The following is a 15894-nucleotide window of genomic DNA, read 5'->3' as shown; positions in this document are numbered from 1 at the left end:
GGTTCCCTGCTGCCCAGCTGGGAGCTGACACTAATCAAGAATCCAGACTTCCCATGAGGCAACAACAATGAATGCGTACCTGTGACTCCCAAGAGCTGTAAATGGGGAGGGGCTTTGTTCTCTTGCCACCCCCAGAGATAGAAGACCCCCACTACCCCCAGTTCTCCCCTGGCCTACTGTCTGGACCATCCTACCAATGTCCCCTTTTAAAATACACACCTCCACCAACAGGAGGCGCCATTCACAAAGCATATCCAACAGAGTTATGCAAAGCAGTGGCATCCTGGTCCACATCCCAGTGGGGTGGAAAGGGAGCAGAAGAACTAGGTTGAGGGGGTCTATAAATTTTTTACGGCATACAAGTATTACAGTCATACTCATAATACAGTACTGGGAACCTTGTCGCTTTTTTTTTTTAAATCACTTATCTAAGTAAGTGTAGGAGGACACACAGTTTCTTCAATTATGAGGGGGAGGGAGAAAGATATACTGGAATTTAATTCTTTGAAAGCAAAGTCATAAAAACACTAAGAAAGCTAACATGTTAATTTTATATTAAATGTATAAATATATTCAGCTTATGCCTATGTAAGGATAGGCACCTCAAAACAAGGCTTGCACATGATGTTCTACACATATATTCTTGTGTATTTTTTGAAAAAAAATCTGCGTGTAAGTGGACCCATGCAGCTCAAAACCGTGTCATTCAAGGGTTAACTGTACTCAGCAGTAAAAAGGAATGAAGTACTGGGACAAGCAACCATGTGGCTGAATTTCAAAAACATGCTGAGTTAAAAGACTGCTTCAGAATGGACTCAAAAGAAGGCATTCAGTGTAATTCCTCTGATAAGAAATGCTGAGAGAGACAAACCTAATTTTTTTCCCTAAAAAAAGGCCAATCAATGGTTGCCTGGGATGGGGGGATTAACTGCAAAGAGGCACAAAGGAATCTTTTGGAGTCACAAAAATGTTTTGTATCTTGACTGTAGTGGCGGCTGTGCATGCGTGTTAAGTCGCTCCAGTCATGTCTGACTCTTTGTGACCCTATGGACAGTAGCTCACCAGGCTCCTCTGTCCAAGGGATTCTCCAGGCAAGAATATTGGAGGGGGCTGCCATGCCCTCTTCCAGGAGATCTTCCCAACTTAGGGATCAAACCTGTGTTTCTTATGCCTCCTGCATTGGCAGACAGGTTCTTTACCACCAGCACCACCAGGGAAGCCCAGGGGTGGTTACATGGATTAAATACATCAAATGTGCACTTGGAAAACAATCAAATATAGTTGATTTACAATGTTTTGTTAGTTTCAAGTGTAGAGCAAAATGATTTGAACCTGCACAGATTTTCAAAATCCCCCATGATCTGGTCCTAACATGCTTATTCACAGTTAGCAGCTATCAGTCTCACATAAACCATCTATTCAAAAATCTGGCTTCCTTACCATCATCTTGACTTTCATATCTGTCATTTTGCTTTTTTTTTTTAACTTGACCTGATACGTCTTTCCCTAAAACTTCAAAGTTTGGTACATGGCTTGTCCTCTACAAACCTTCCCTGGCAGTTCCAGTTTATACTGACCTCTTTTCAAACTCAATTGTTCCCACATTCGAATCAGGTATGGAGCTTCTGCCCACCCCTGTGAGATACTGACTTAGTGGCTCTCATATGGAGCCTGAGGATCTGTATGTTCACAGAGCTGTACTAATGATTCTGATATATACACAGGAATGCAAAGTACCTCCTGGCATGTAATATGTCTCCTGTACCAATCATTAAACATGTGTTCAATATTGCCTCCATTGCCTGGGGGCCCTGGGGATACACACACATAGCAGCATCCTTATGTTCAGGTAGCACAGAGTGTACTGTGGCATTCCCTCAAATAAATGTGATGAAGGAGGTATGGATCCAGTGCTTTGGGAGCAGAATGGTAAATGGTTACCAAAGGGACCATGGAGGAACTTGAGGTGGCCCTTGACGAAGAGTTGCATTTTGTTGTTTAGTCTCTAAGCCATGTTTGACTCTTTGCAAATCCATGGTCTGTAGCCCACTGGGCCCCATTGTCCATAGGATTTCCCAGGCAAGAATACTGCAGAGGATTGTCATTTCCTTCTCCAGGGGATCTTTCTGATCCAGAGATCCAACCCATGTTTTCTGCATTGGCAGGGGGATTCTTTACTACTGAGCCACCAGGGAAGCCCAGTTGGATTTTCAGTTCAGTTCACTTCAGTCGCTCAGTCGTGTCTGACTCTTTGCGACCCCATGAATCGCAGCATGCCAGGCCTCCCTGTCCATCACCAACTCCCAGAGTTCACTCAGACTCACGTCCATCGAGTCAGTGATGCCATCCAGCCATCTCATCCTCTGGCATCCCCTTCTCCTCCTGCCCTTAATCCCTCCCACCATCAGAGTCTTTTCCAATGAGTCAACTCTTCGCATGAGGTGGCCAAAGTACTGGAGTTTCAGCTTCAGCATCATTCCCTCCAAAGAAACCCCAGGGCTGATCTCCTTCAGAATGGACTGGTTAGATCTCCTTGCAGTCCAAGGGACTCTCAAGAGTCTTCTCCAACACCACAGTTCAAAAGCATCAATTCTTTGGCGCTCAGCCTTCTTCACAGTCCAACTCTCACATCCATACATGACCACAGGAAAAACCATAGCCTTGACTAGACGAACCTTTGTTGGCAAAGTAATGTCTCTGCTTTTGAATATGCTATCTAGGTTGGTCATAACTTTCCTTCCAAGGAGTAAGCGTCTTTTAATTTCATGGCTGCAGTCACCATCTGCAGTGATTTTGGAGCCCCCAAAAATAAAGTCTGATACTGTTTGCCCATCTATTTCCCATGAAGTGATGGGACCGGATGCCATGATCTTCGTTTTCTGAATGTTGAGCTTTAAGCCAACTTTTTCACTCTCCACTTTCACCTTCATCAAGAGGCTTTTTAGTTCCTCTTCACTTTCTGCCATAAGGGTGTTATCATCTGCATACCTGAGATTATTGATATTTCTCCCGGCAATCTTGATTCCAGCTTGTGTTTCTTCCAGCCCAGGGTTTCTCATGATGTACTCTGCATATAAGTTAAATAAGCAGGAGGAGGCAATAGCACCCCACTCCAGTACTCTTGCCTGGAAAATCCCATGGATGGAGGAGCCTGGTGGGCTGCAGTTCATGGGGTCGCTAAGAGTCGGACACGATTGAGCGACTTCACTTTCACTTTTCACTTTCATGCATTGGAGAAAGAAATGGCAACCCATTCCAGTGTTCTTGCCTGGAGAATCCCAGGGACGGGGGAGCCTGGTGGGCTGCCATCTATGGGGTCGAACAGAGTCAGACATGACTGAAGCGACTTAGCAGCAGCAGCAGCAAGCAGGGTGACAATATACAGCCTTGACGTACTCCTTTTCCTATTTGGAACCAGTCTGTTGTTCCATGTCCAGTTCCAACTGTTGTTTCCTGACCTGCATACAGATTTCTCAGGTCAGGTGGTCTGGTATTCCCATTTCTTTCAGAATTTTCCACAGTTTATTGTGATCCACACAGTCAAAGGCTTTGGCATAGTCAATAAAGCAGAAATAGATGTTTTTCTGGAACTCTCTTGCTTTTTTCCATGATCCAGCAGATGTTGGCAATTTGATTTCTGGTTTCTCTGCCTTTTCTAAAACCAGCTTGAACATCAGGAAGTTCACGGTTCATGTATTGCTGGATTTTATCCACTCTCAAATAATAGGGCTATTTTAGCTGTGGCCACATACAGAGTATACACCTCCAAATACTCTGGTGGAGACTATATGAAGGAAATGACAGAGTCAGAATGGAAATGCTGGTAGAGATTAGAACATGAAGAACGTCGAATATCACACTAAGAATGTCACTGATTCCATCTGGAGAACTGAAAATAATTTAAGGAAGAAACATCCAACTTAGTTGTTGTTATTGTTTTCCAGCACAGATTCACATGATAGTAATCTCTTTGAGTATGGTTCTATTCTATTCACTTCTATTAAAACTGTGTCAAAACATTAAAAAAAATTTTTTTGAAAAGGGACCTCCCCAGTGGTCCAGTGGTTAAGATACTGTGCTTTCAAAACAGGGGCATGGGTTAGATCTCTGGTTGGGGAGCTGAGATCCCATATGCCTCGCTGCACAGTCAGAAACTAAAAAAAAAAGAAAAAGAAATAATAAAAATTTTTATAAATTATAAAAAGGTTTATGACAATCGATTTTGTGTAAGAAATACCAAGTCAGAGTCTCTCTAAATGTATAAGAATACTACATTCTCATCTAGTTTTTCTTTCACTAATAATTCACAATACCCAAGTTTCAAGTTATAATTTTCAATGATTCTTAAAACGATATATCTTAACTACATCTAGCTTCAGTTACAATTACTAACAAATCCAAATGCACCAGAAGATGACCACCTGAAACCAATTTTATGTACATGGTAGCAAACAGGTGAAAATAAGTATCCTGTCTGCTTTTTGTTATTATTTACAATTTTTGCCCACAGCCCTTCGCCTGCCACACCCTGCAGCATGCAGGACCTTATTTCCCTGGCTGCTAAGTTGCTTCAGTTGTGTCCGACTCTGTGCAACCCCATAGACGGCAGCCCACCAGGCTCCCCTGTCCCTGGGATTCTCCAGGCAAGAACACTGGAGTGGGTTGCCATTTCCTTCTCCAGTGCGTGAAAGTGAAAAGTGAAAGTGCAGTCACTCAGTCGTGTCCGACTCTTAGCGACCCCATAGACTGCAGCCTACCAGGCTCCTCCATCCATGGGATTTTCCAGCCAAGAGTACTGGTGCCATTGCCTTCTCCAGACCAGGGATCAAAAACCATGCCCCCTGCAGTGGTAGGTGGGGTTTTAACCACTGCACTACCAGGGAAGTCTTTGTCTTTCTGCTTCTTAAGGTAACTCCTAGAAATTTTAAAAACATATATCTATGGCATGCAATATATTTCCATTGTTCAGAACTGCTTCAGACTGCAATGCTACCCACTTCCCAAGGATTGGTACATGGCTCAGTTCAGCTTAAGTCTGTAAGTAAAAGAGACTGATTTTAAATCATTGAGGGGGCAGGGGGAGTTTGATAAGCCTTAGGAAATACTGAAACAGTAATTGGTAGCATTTAAACAGACCGAACTGTGTGCCAAGCACATGTGCTTATCTATTACCTCACTGAATCCGATGAATCCCTAGTTTCTGTGAAGAAGTGTAACAAATTACTCCAAAAACTCATGGCTTAAAAAAAAAAAGTTTTTAAGCACAGCTTCTGTGTGTCAGGAATTTAGGAGCGGCTTACCTGGGTAGTTCTGCTAAGAGTGTCTCTCACAAGGTTTCGGTCAAGATGAGAACCAAAGTAGCAGTCAACTAAAGGTTAAAAGATCTGCTTTCTAGATGGTTCATTCCCTTGGCTGTTGACTGAAGACCCCAGGTCTCCACCAGGTGGACTTCTCCTGAGGGCTGCTTTGAAGTGTGAGGGAACGCAGAGGGAAGAGCCTGAGACTGGAACGGGTGGAAGGGGGCTGTAAACCCGGCTTTGTGAGGCGGCTACCCGCCTCAAATGTAGCAGGTGTGGGAGACTAGCGGAGGCTGGTGGGGTACCTCCCAGTAGCATCCACTCCTCCCTGTCTCCCTCGCTTGAAGTGCTCCCACAGCTGTAAAATGAACACCGTGCCCTTTTCCCTCTGTGGGGAATTAAGGACAGGAACCCGCCAAAAAAAAAAAAAGTCCTGATTGGTAACAGCTGAACCAATCATGATGTTCCTATCCCCAGCAATAGACATGTGACCTGGTACCGAGTGGGATGACGTCTTCTCGGGGGTGCTGATGGGAAAGAGTTTATTCTGTCTTAAAGAGAGCTAGGGGTCCTTTTTTCTGCCTTTGGAAGTTGTTGGCCCACATAGTGACTATCCTGGACTGTGAAGGGATTTGGCCTCAGAGTTCAACCTGCTGAGAGCAGTGAAGGAAGATGCAGAACTTGGGTCTTTGGTGTTATCACCGAGCTGCTGGGTTAACCAACCCAGAACTGCTCTATCCTTGGAATCCTGCTACATAGGATAATACATGTCAGATTTTTAAATCATTTTGAGTTGGGTTATCCTTTTTTTTTTTTTTTTTTTTAAACCAAACATATTTTGGAGGCTGATTTTCTCACCTGATCATAGTCCCCACTCAATTAAGCATGATACAAGGTGAGGCGCAGGGACATAGGCAGCAAGAAGGAAGGTCTATTAAAAGGTTTTAAAATGTGAGCTGAACGTTAAGGGGAAGAGCCCCACTCACCCACATAAGACTTGAAGACTGGACTTGTCACCACTGTGGAGTTCTTAACTTTGCAAGAAAACAACAGCTTTTCAAATGCAACTCTCTGAGAAGTGAGGCGATTGTGCAAGGTAGATTTTCCCCCCAATAATTGGGGTATCTGAATGTCATCATTAACCTCCAAATGGGATACAGCTTAAAAGTGACAGGTTATTTATGGGACTTCCCTGGTGTCCAGTGGCTAGCACTCTGTGTTCCCAATGTAAGGGGCTCAGGTTTGATCCCTAGTCAGAGAACTAGATCCCACAGGCCAAAACTAAAGATCGGCATGGCTCAGTGAAGATTATAGATCCTGTGTGCTGCAATTAAGACCTGGCGCAGCCAAACAAATTTTAAAGAGAGAGAGAGTATCGCCTTCATACTCAAAACATTAAAAATAAAAAGTGACAGAACCTGAGTCCAAAAGACTGGTTTGGGTTCACAGCCATCCTGGTACCCCTCAAACTACAATTTTTACTTTTCTCTCCAACTTCTTCATTTTAATGGATGCAAACTGTTGCATGCCTCATGTTCTATTTGTTAATAATCATCTTAATCCCACTTGCCTTTACATTGTAAGTTTTGACCATACTGAGACTACTTCTTTGTTTTCTTAACACTGAAAAAAAAAGTGTGATTGCAAGACTTTGCTTTGAAACTCTAGGCTATTTTAACTGGTAACAGAAATCTTAGCAACAATGTCTCTTCTACAGCTTCTGAAAAGCAGAGACTTTGGCTCGTGAAATCCTCTTTGTACATGTATTTTGAATAAAGGAGTCTTATAAGAAACCCGGACTTCAAAAGCTGATGTTGCTTCATCATTTGAAAGCCCCCATTAACCTGCTGTATTAGTTTGCTAGGGCTGTCTTAATAAAATACTACAGGCTAGGTGGCTTAAATGAAATCAGTCAATTCTGAAGGGAAAGCTCTGGAAGTGAGTCACTCAGTTGTGTCTGACTCCTTGTGACCCCATGGACTATACAGTCCATGGAACTCTCCAGGCCAGAATATGGTGTACCCTTTCCCTTCTCCCTTCTCCCTTTCCCTTTCCCTTCTCTTGGGAAGGGGATCTTCCCAACCCATGGATTGAACCCAGATCTCCCACATTGTGGGAACATTCTTTACCAACTAAGCCACAACGGAAGCCCAAGAATACTGGAGTGGGCAGCCTATCCCTTCTCCAGCGGACCTTCCCAACCCAGGAATCAAACCAGGGTCTCCTGCATTGCAGGTGGATTCTTTACCAACTGAGCTACCAGGGAAGCCCCCCTGGAGGAAATCAACCCTGGATATTCATTGAAAGGACTGATGCTGAAGCTGAAGCTCCAATACTTTGGCCACCTGATGCAAAGAGCCAACTCATTGGAAAAGACCCTGGTGCTGAGAAAGATTGAAGGCAAAACAAGAAGGGGATGGCAGAGAATGAGATGGTCAGATAGCATCACCAACTCAATGGACATGAATTTAAGCAAACTCCAGGAGACAGTGAAGGACAGGGAAGCCTGATGTGCTGCAGTCCATGGGGTCACAGAGTCGGACATGACTTAATGACTGAACAACCACGAGATGGCTTAAACAATAGAAAAAATGTTCTCATACTTCCAGCAGTCCAAGGTCAAGGTGCTAGCAGATTTGGTTTCTCCTAAGGTCTCTCTTCTTGGCTTGCAGATGGGTGACCTCTTACTGTGTCCTCAGATGACCTTTTCCCTGCATGCATGCCCATCCCTGGTGTCTTTTCTTATGAGATCACTGGGCCTGTTAGGTTAGGGCTCCATGATTATAACCTCATTAAACTTACTTACCCCTTTAAAGAACTGTCTCCAATACAGTCACATGAGGGTTTAGGGCTTCAACATATGGATTTTGGAGGACACAGTTTAGTTGCTAATACCTCCCAAATCTGGACTGGTTGTTTTAATAATAATCTGTTGCCCCTGATAATAATATCTACATTGATACTCCCTTTTCCTGAAAAATTCCAAGATCAGTTTTCATTGTTGTTTCTCTCTTCTTCTACCCTCATGGAGCTAAGAAGAACACTCATGACTCTTCTAGATCCTTTATTTAAACAAATAGTGTTGTATCACTTAAATTAATGTTTACCTCCTATTGCTATGGGCCGTGTCTTAAAAGAGGAAGGTGAGAAAATCGCTTTCACTTAGAAGATAATATTGCCCTTGTGTTTTCTATATGTTGGGAAGGTAGATGATCTGGTGCTATGACATCCTTGTGTCCATGATTGACTTAAGAGTGGATTGATTTTTTAAATAAATTTATTTATTTATTTTTGGCTGTGCGGGGTCTTCATTGCTGCATATAGGCTTTCTCTAGTTGCAGCAAGAAGGATCTAGTTGCAACGCACGGGCTTTCATTGCGGTGATATCTCTTGTTGCAGAGCATGGGCTCCAGAGCACAAGCTCGATAGTTGTGAGGCAAATGGTTGGTTATATTGGATCTTCCCAGACCGAGGACTGAACCCATATCCCCTGAATTGGCAGGCAGGTTCTTAACCACAAGACCACCAAGGAAGCCCTGGATTAATTTAAATTGGCTGAAAGGGACAGACCTGCACCTACAGATATTACAGATTTAGTTCCAGGCCATTACAATAAAGTGAATATCACAATAAAGCAAGCCACAGGAATCTCTCGGTTTCCCAGTTCAGATAAAAGTTATGTTTACACTATACTGGAGTCTATCAAGTGTGCAACAGTATTATGTTTAAAAAAATGCACATGCTTGAATTTAAAAATACTTTATTGCTAAAAAACGCTAACCATCATCTGAGCCTTCAGCCAGTTGCACTAACAACACCAAAGATCATCCATCAAGGCCACTAAAACAAATATAGTAATAATGAGAAAGTTCGAGAAATTGTGAGAATTACCAAAATCTGACACAGAGATATGAAGTGAATAAATGCTATTGGGAAAATGGCACCAATCGTCTTGTTCAACACATGGTTGCCACAGACCTTCAGTTTGTACAAAACATAATCTCTGCGAAGCACAATGAAACGAGTAGGTCTGTTCTGGCCCCAGAACCACACCATACTTGCTGAGTTCACAAAGAGCCTCTCAAAACACACAAAGCCAGTCACTGGTGGTGCCTTACAATAAACACCAGTCTCTCCATGACTGGCTTTACAAAAATCCATAGCAGAAGCATCATGAGCAAAGCTTCCATTTCACTTTCATTTTCCAAATCTCATGCAAGTATGTCATATTGGCTTTAAGGGAAGTAAGGAAATATAGCTTCCCACCCTCTGTGGTACTGGAAGGTGTTCTAAAAGGGGAAAGTCTCAGATGGTGAGCAAAGAAATGCAACAATCTAAAACCCCTGGGACATTTTCTCTTCAGCTTCCTACATCCAGGGGGAACTCCACTGCTGATCTGTCCCCTGCGTAAGTAAGGCCTGCTTTGCAGAAGAAAGTCCAGATAATCTCTGGTTTCTTTACACCCATTTTTCTACCAGCAACTGGGTGGAGATTGAAGATCTCAGTGAATATCACCCTTTGTCCTGATCTGCAGGTAGTAACAATTGAGAGAGAAAAAGAGATGCAGGGGTGTGTAAGAGAGAGGATAACATGATGGTTTTATTACCTGAACTATAAGCAATAGCAGGGAACATGGCTGAGTCCTGTGGCCCAATGGGTTTACCATCACCTTCCCCTCCTTTCTGCTGCCCCCAAACTGAATAGCTTAAAATTTGGCTGCATGTGAGATATTCAAAATAATGATAGCTTGCATTACACAGAAATGTTATTTCTCTCTCCTGCCACAGTCCAAGTTGGTGTGCAGCTCTGCTCTGTGAAGGTGCCAAGGGTTCTTCCATACTGTGATACTTGTCCCCTTGGCCCAGGATGCCAGCTCACGATGTCCCCACTCTAGCCTGAAGAAAGGGGAAACGAGAAAGGGAGGCCCTCTTCCTTTAAATTCAGTTCAGTCACTCAGTCGTGTCCAACTCTGCAACCCCATAAACCGCAGCACGCCAGGCCTCCCTGTCCATCACCATCTCCCGGAGTCCACCCAGACCCATGTCCATTGAGTCGATGATGCCATCCAACCATCTCATCCTCTGTCATCCCCTTCTCCTCCTGCCCTCAATCTTTCCCAGCATCAGGGTCTTTTCAAATGAGTCAGCTCTCTGCATCAGGTGGCCAAAGTATTGGAGTTTCAGCTTCAACATCAGTTCTACCAATGAACACCCAGGACTGATCTCCTTTAGGATGGACTGGTTGGATCTCCTTGCAGTCCAAGGGACTCTCAAGAGTCTTCTCCAACACCACAGTTCAAAAGCATCAATTCTTCAGCGCTCAGCTTTCTTTATAGTCCAACTCTCACATCCCTACGTGACCATGACCTAAAAACTCCACCTCTGCTCATGTCCCATGGACCAGAATCTGGTCACACGACCACACCTGCTGTAAGAGAAGCTGGGAAATGTAGTCCTTATTCCATACAATTAAGGGTCCTGCTAAAGTTTCTTTAACTATGAAAGAAGAGGCTAACAGGTCAGGGATGGGGGCACCACTAGTTTCTCTTCCTCATAAACTTACCTTCCATAGGCCCTATAATCACATGACAGGAGGCGACAGACCAAAATGTGCAGATCCAAAAAAAGAGGAACACGAAACAGGACAAAAACCAGAGCCACATGAGCCTTACTCCAATCCCACCTTTCTAACTGGTGTGCTGTTGGCCTTTTCTTTTTTTAAAGTATTTATTTATTTATGTTTATTTGTTGGCCACACAGCATGTGGGATCTTAGTTCCCCAACCAAGGATTAAACCCTTGCCTCCTGCATTGGAAGCACCAAGTCTTAACTACTGGACCACCAGGGAAGTCCCACTATTGGCTTTTCAGGTGAGGCAAATCTCTGGTATATGGGACAGTCCCATCTATTATTGCTGGATCTTTACAGCAATAAATGTCAGTGCTATTTCATCCTCAGGCATGTGACAACCAAAATGTAGAGAGATATTTCCAAAACCCCTGGAAGGGGCTGTGGCTGCCTCTGATGAATGGCAGGACATCCTGCCGTGGAAATGTGAAACATGTGGGATAAGGTTTGCCCCATCCTCACTTAGCCCCTGGCGGGACTGGGAGTTCTTTTGGCCTTTAAGTTGCATTTCACAACTCTGTCCAAGACTGCACCTCATTGCTATTTGTCCTGTTATTAACAAAATGATGCTTTGGACTTCTCTGCTGGTCCAGTGGTTAGGAATCTGCCTGCCAATGCAGGGGACACAGGTTCAATCCCTGGACAAGGAAAAGCCCACATGCCAGGGAGCAATTAAGCCGGTGTGCCACAACTACTGAAGCCCATGCACATTACAGCCTGTGCTCTGCAAAAAGAGAAACCACTGCAGCGAGAAGCCCACTCACTGTAACTAGAGAAAGTCCGTGTGCAGCAACAGATACCCAGTGCAACCAAAAATAAATAAATTGTTTTAAAATGATGCTTTACTGCTCCTCTCTGATGTACCATCAAACACACACACACACACACATACACACGCGCGCGCGCGCGCGCGCGCGCAGAAATAAATGATGCTGCAAGTATTCAAGGAGCCAAGGACACAGGAAATGACCTGTGCCTCGGGGAATGCATTGTCTGAGGACAGGAGGAAGGAAGTGAGGCTGGTTTGGGGTGACTGTGACTTACATGTGTGTGACCTTGAGCAATTTATTTAACCTCAACCATGTATCTCTGTTTCCTCATACGAAAATATGAAAACAATAATATCTGCCACTTACGGATGTTAGAAGGCCCAAATGATTTTTTTAAATAAAATTTATTGGAGTATAGTTGATTTGCCATGTTGTGTTTGTTTCCCAAACGACAATAAAAGATTGTTGTATATAATGTTTAAGATCACAGACTCTGGAAACTGGCGCCTGGGTCTGCCCAGCCATCCACCAGCTGTGTAACCTTAGATAAGTCACTCACCCTCTCCATGACTTCATTTCCTCCTCTGTAATAGGGGAATGGCAGCACTTGCCTCAGAGGGGTGTTGAAAGGATAAATGAGCTAACAGATGATAATGAGCTAACCGATAAATGAGCTAACAGATAATAAATGAGCTAAAGTGTTCACAGCAGTGCCCCATTCAGAGTTGAGTTCTCTGTAAATGTTAGCAACTGCTATGTCAGGATTATGTCCTCCAAGTAGGACTCGCGTTTGTTTGTTTGTTTCCATTACACTCTAGACTGTATTCTAATTTCACCAATTTTTCCGTTAAAGTTCTTCTGTTTCAGGATGCAATCCGGATTACCATATCACATGTTGTTTCCATGTCTCCTGGGTTTCCTTTGTGGCAGGTTCTTAGTCTTACCTTGCTTTTCATGGTTGTCAAAGTTTTAAGGAACACTGGTCAGATTTTGTAGAACGTCTCTCAGTCTGGGTTGGTCTGAGTTTTTCTCAGACTGGGGTTATAGGTTTGGAGGGAGGGGAGAAATACCATAGAGATGAAGTCCCCTTCTTATCACATCATATGAGGAGCTACATAACACTCACATGACATCACTACCGATGGTAGACTAAGCTGTCTGACTCTAATGAAAGAGAAGTAACTTATTAGATATTGCATCTCCCATTTGCATTCTTTCTTCCTATTTGAGTATTCAGTCCCTTCCCCAAGTTAACTACAGACTTGATGATGGTTTGTTATGATTTCTACATAAGTAATTTTGCCATTTATTGGAATATAAGCAAGGGTTTATTTTAGACTGTCAAGACAAGCTATGTACATGATTGCTCCTGGCTCTCTTCTGGTTAAAAAAAAATTTTTTTTTTAATTGTGGTTTCAAAAAACACCTCATGATACAAAATTTTAAGGTACAGTTAATTTTATTTTTGAGGTACAGTTCAGAAATGTTAAGTATCTTATCATCATGAAGCAACAGACTAGGGCTCGTATTCTTTTGGTGACACGCCAAAAAATTTACACCAGTTATGTGGAAAAATAGGTTTTATATTCATCATTATGTTTTAATTTTCATCTGCGTTAATATAAGTTGCATATTAGTATATAATTTTGTGAATTTTAGTGTTTAAAAACTGAGTTGAGCTTATTTTAGTTGAGTTGTTTTAAGGAAAACTATTAAGTAAATAAGTTGAAATCTATGTGGGTGTGCATATGGAAGGTATTATGATGTGGTAAGAGAATGTGGTAAGTTGAGAAACACCGACCTGCTAAATCCTCCTCCTCCCCCAGGGTCAGTTTAACCATCTCCTTCACAGGGCACTTCCCCTACCATCCTCAGTCTCTGCTAGATCCCAAATCATATGGTCTCAAAACTCTGTTTTTCACTTTTTCTTTCAATCAAATTTCTTTTGGAGACAAGTAACTGAATCCCAAATCAAACTGGTCTGGGAAGATCAATGGAAATATATAGACTCACGCAACACAAAATGTGAAGTCAACATTAGTACCAGCTTCAGGCACAGCTAGATCTCGGTGTTTAAATGATATCCCCTGAAATTTCTGTTCATTCTAGCTGTGCTTTCCTGTGTGTTGGCCTCATTCCTTTACAGCCTCTCTACTCAAGGTAGAAAGAGGGCCCCAAGCAGCTCCACATTTAGATCCCTTCTGCTTAGTAAGCCCAGGAGAAAGCAGTGCTATATTTCCCAGAATTCCAGTAAAAGTCCTCATTTTTCTCCTCCTTGGCCTGCTTTGGGTATGTGCCCAAGTCTCAAGAAATTACTGAGGCTTGAGGCTAAAATGCTCTGATCGGTTAAGCTCGGGTCACAATTCCAGCCCTCACTCAGTCACTGTGGTTGAAGAGTGTAAAGTGCTCTGATAGGTCAGGCCTGGGCTCCTCGGCTCCCTGGAACCAAGAGGAAGTTAGTTTCTCAAAAGAAGCTCCACTTGTTATCACCTAGATAAAAGAACGTGAACACTGGCGGATCAGAAACCACAGAGTTCTCATCCATAGGTGGTTATTAACCATACTGCAAATATTTGTTTATTACCCATCCCTGATCCCCTGGCCTGGCTAGCTGCCCTAGCAGAGGCCTTCAGAAAAATCATAAAAAAAGGCAGTATGGCTAGTACCAGTAAAGACATAACTCTGTCACTTGATGATGACTACTTTTAGAGATTCAAGGGGGAGACTTTGTCCCAGGGTGGGGTAGAACCTAGACATCTCTGGGAGAGAAAAATAGGAACTTCTGAGTCAGACATGAGTTCAAATTCCAACACTCCCATTATTTCATTATTTCCAACACTCATTCTTTCATGCATTCACTAAAGGAAATTTATTGGGCACCCATGATGGGCCAGGTATCAGTACTGCTCTAGACCCTGGGACATAGTCATGAGCCAAACATGACTGAAGGGCTCCTCCTGGGTCTGACATTCTAGCCAGGGAGGTAGGTGTGGGGGATAAGAGACAAATAATAAACAAAAAAAGAAATGATTTCAGAGTGTATAATAGCAGATATTATACTGAAAATAAAGCAGTGTATCTTGCTAGCAAGAAGCAGGAGGGGCCTGACTTACAGTAGGTGTTTAGGGAAGACCTTTGTGGGGCATTACTATTTGAATTGATATTTGACTTGAGATTAGAATAATGAGATGATGATTATTCTCATCTCAGCCAGTCATGAGATGATTCGTGAAAGCCTCCAAGAAGGAGCAGCAGTACTAAGGCCCTGAGGTGGCTCACTCCAAGAACTGACAAAAGCCATTATGAATAGCTGTGTGGCATTGCATGAATTTCTTAGCCTCTGTGAACCCTGGAAAATGAGGATATTCATATCAACCCCTCAAGGTACTATGAGGAGCCAACCAGAAAACAATTGTAAATAGCAATAACTGGCACCCAATGGGTATTCAGTAAATCCAAGCTAGTATTTGGGCAGTATTATTGTTAACTTGATTAGGAAAGACTAAGCCTGAAGGGCCAAAAGGATGAGAGAAAGAAGCTTTGGCGGCTTCTCCTTCTAGAATCCAAAATTTAGGATACATAATATGAGCACAGCCATGAGAAAGGGCTCCTGATCATGACTTGAGAACATCCAAGATTCCAATAATAATAATTATAATTAGCATTATTGTAATAGCCACGGCCATTTTTTGAGTACCTAGGACATGCCAGACACTCTGTTGAGCACCTGATTTCTGTACGAATGGGCCCCTCTGACCCCCTGAGTACCTAGGACATGCCAGACATTCTGTTGAGCACCTGATTTCTGTACGAATGGGCCCCTCTGACCCTGGGGAAGGCACTATCAACCCCCTCATTTTACAGAGGCTCAGAGTTAATAGTCTGAAGGTCTAGAGCAAACTCAGGAGGCCAGCACGAGGCCTAGCTCCCCGCCTACCTGGTGACCTTTGGCCAGTCGTTGCCTCTGTTCCAGGGACAGTTCTGTCCTAGTTCTCCATCTTCATCGTTCTCCCGGCCCAGAGGGGCTGGGAGCGGGAGCCGGAGAGAGAGGTGAGCTCAACTCCAGAGCCTCTTCTCCAAAGACCCTTCCCCAGCCTGCTCGCCACCCACCACTGCCACGAACCCAGTGCTAGAGAAGAGACTTCCCAGCTCATCACTGGAGACCAAGGCTGGGCACCGTGTGGGTGTGGCCAGGGAATG

General features: G+C 43.5%; 1 protein-coding gene across 4 annotated transcripts in view; it reads right to left on the bottom strand.

Annotated features, from left to right (window-relative positions):
* The window catches only part of CEACAM20 (carcinoembryonic antigen related cell adhesion molecule 20), a 73108-nt gene extending 57236 nt beyond the window's left edge, over positions 1-15872 (bottom strand). For all 4 annotated transcript variants that reach the window (XM_027515531.1, XM_027515533.1, XM_027515534.1 and 1 more), the window contains exon 1: positions 15632-15872. The gene's annotated coding sequence lies outside the window, so the exon portion shown is untranslated. The remainder of the gene's footprint in view (positions 1-15631) is intronic.
* Between the last annotated feature and the right edge of the window lie 22 nt (positions 15873-15894).

The sequence above is a fragment of the Bos indicus x Bos taurus genome, chromosome 18 (genome assembly GCF_003369695.1).
Source record: "Bos indicus x Bos taurus breed Angus x Brahman F1 hybrid chromosome 18, Bos_hybrid_MaternalHap_v2.0, whole genome shotgun sequence".
In the NCBI taxonomy this organism is placed as follows: Eukaryota; Metazoa; Chordata; class Mammalia; order Artiodactyla; family Bovidae; genus Bos; species Bos indicus x Bos taurus.
This window is presented reverse-complemented; position numbering and strand designations above follow the sequence as displayed.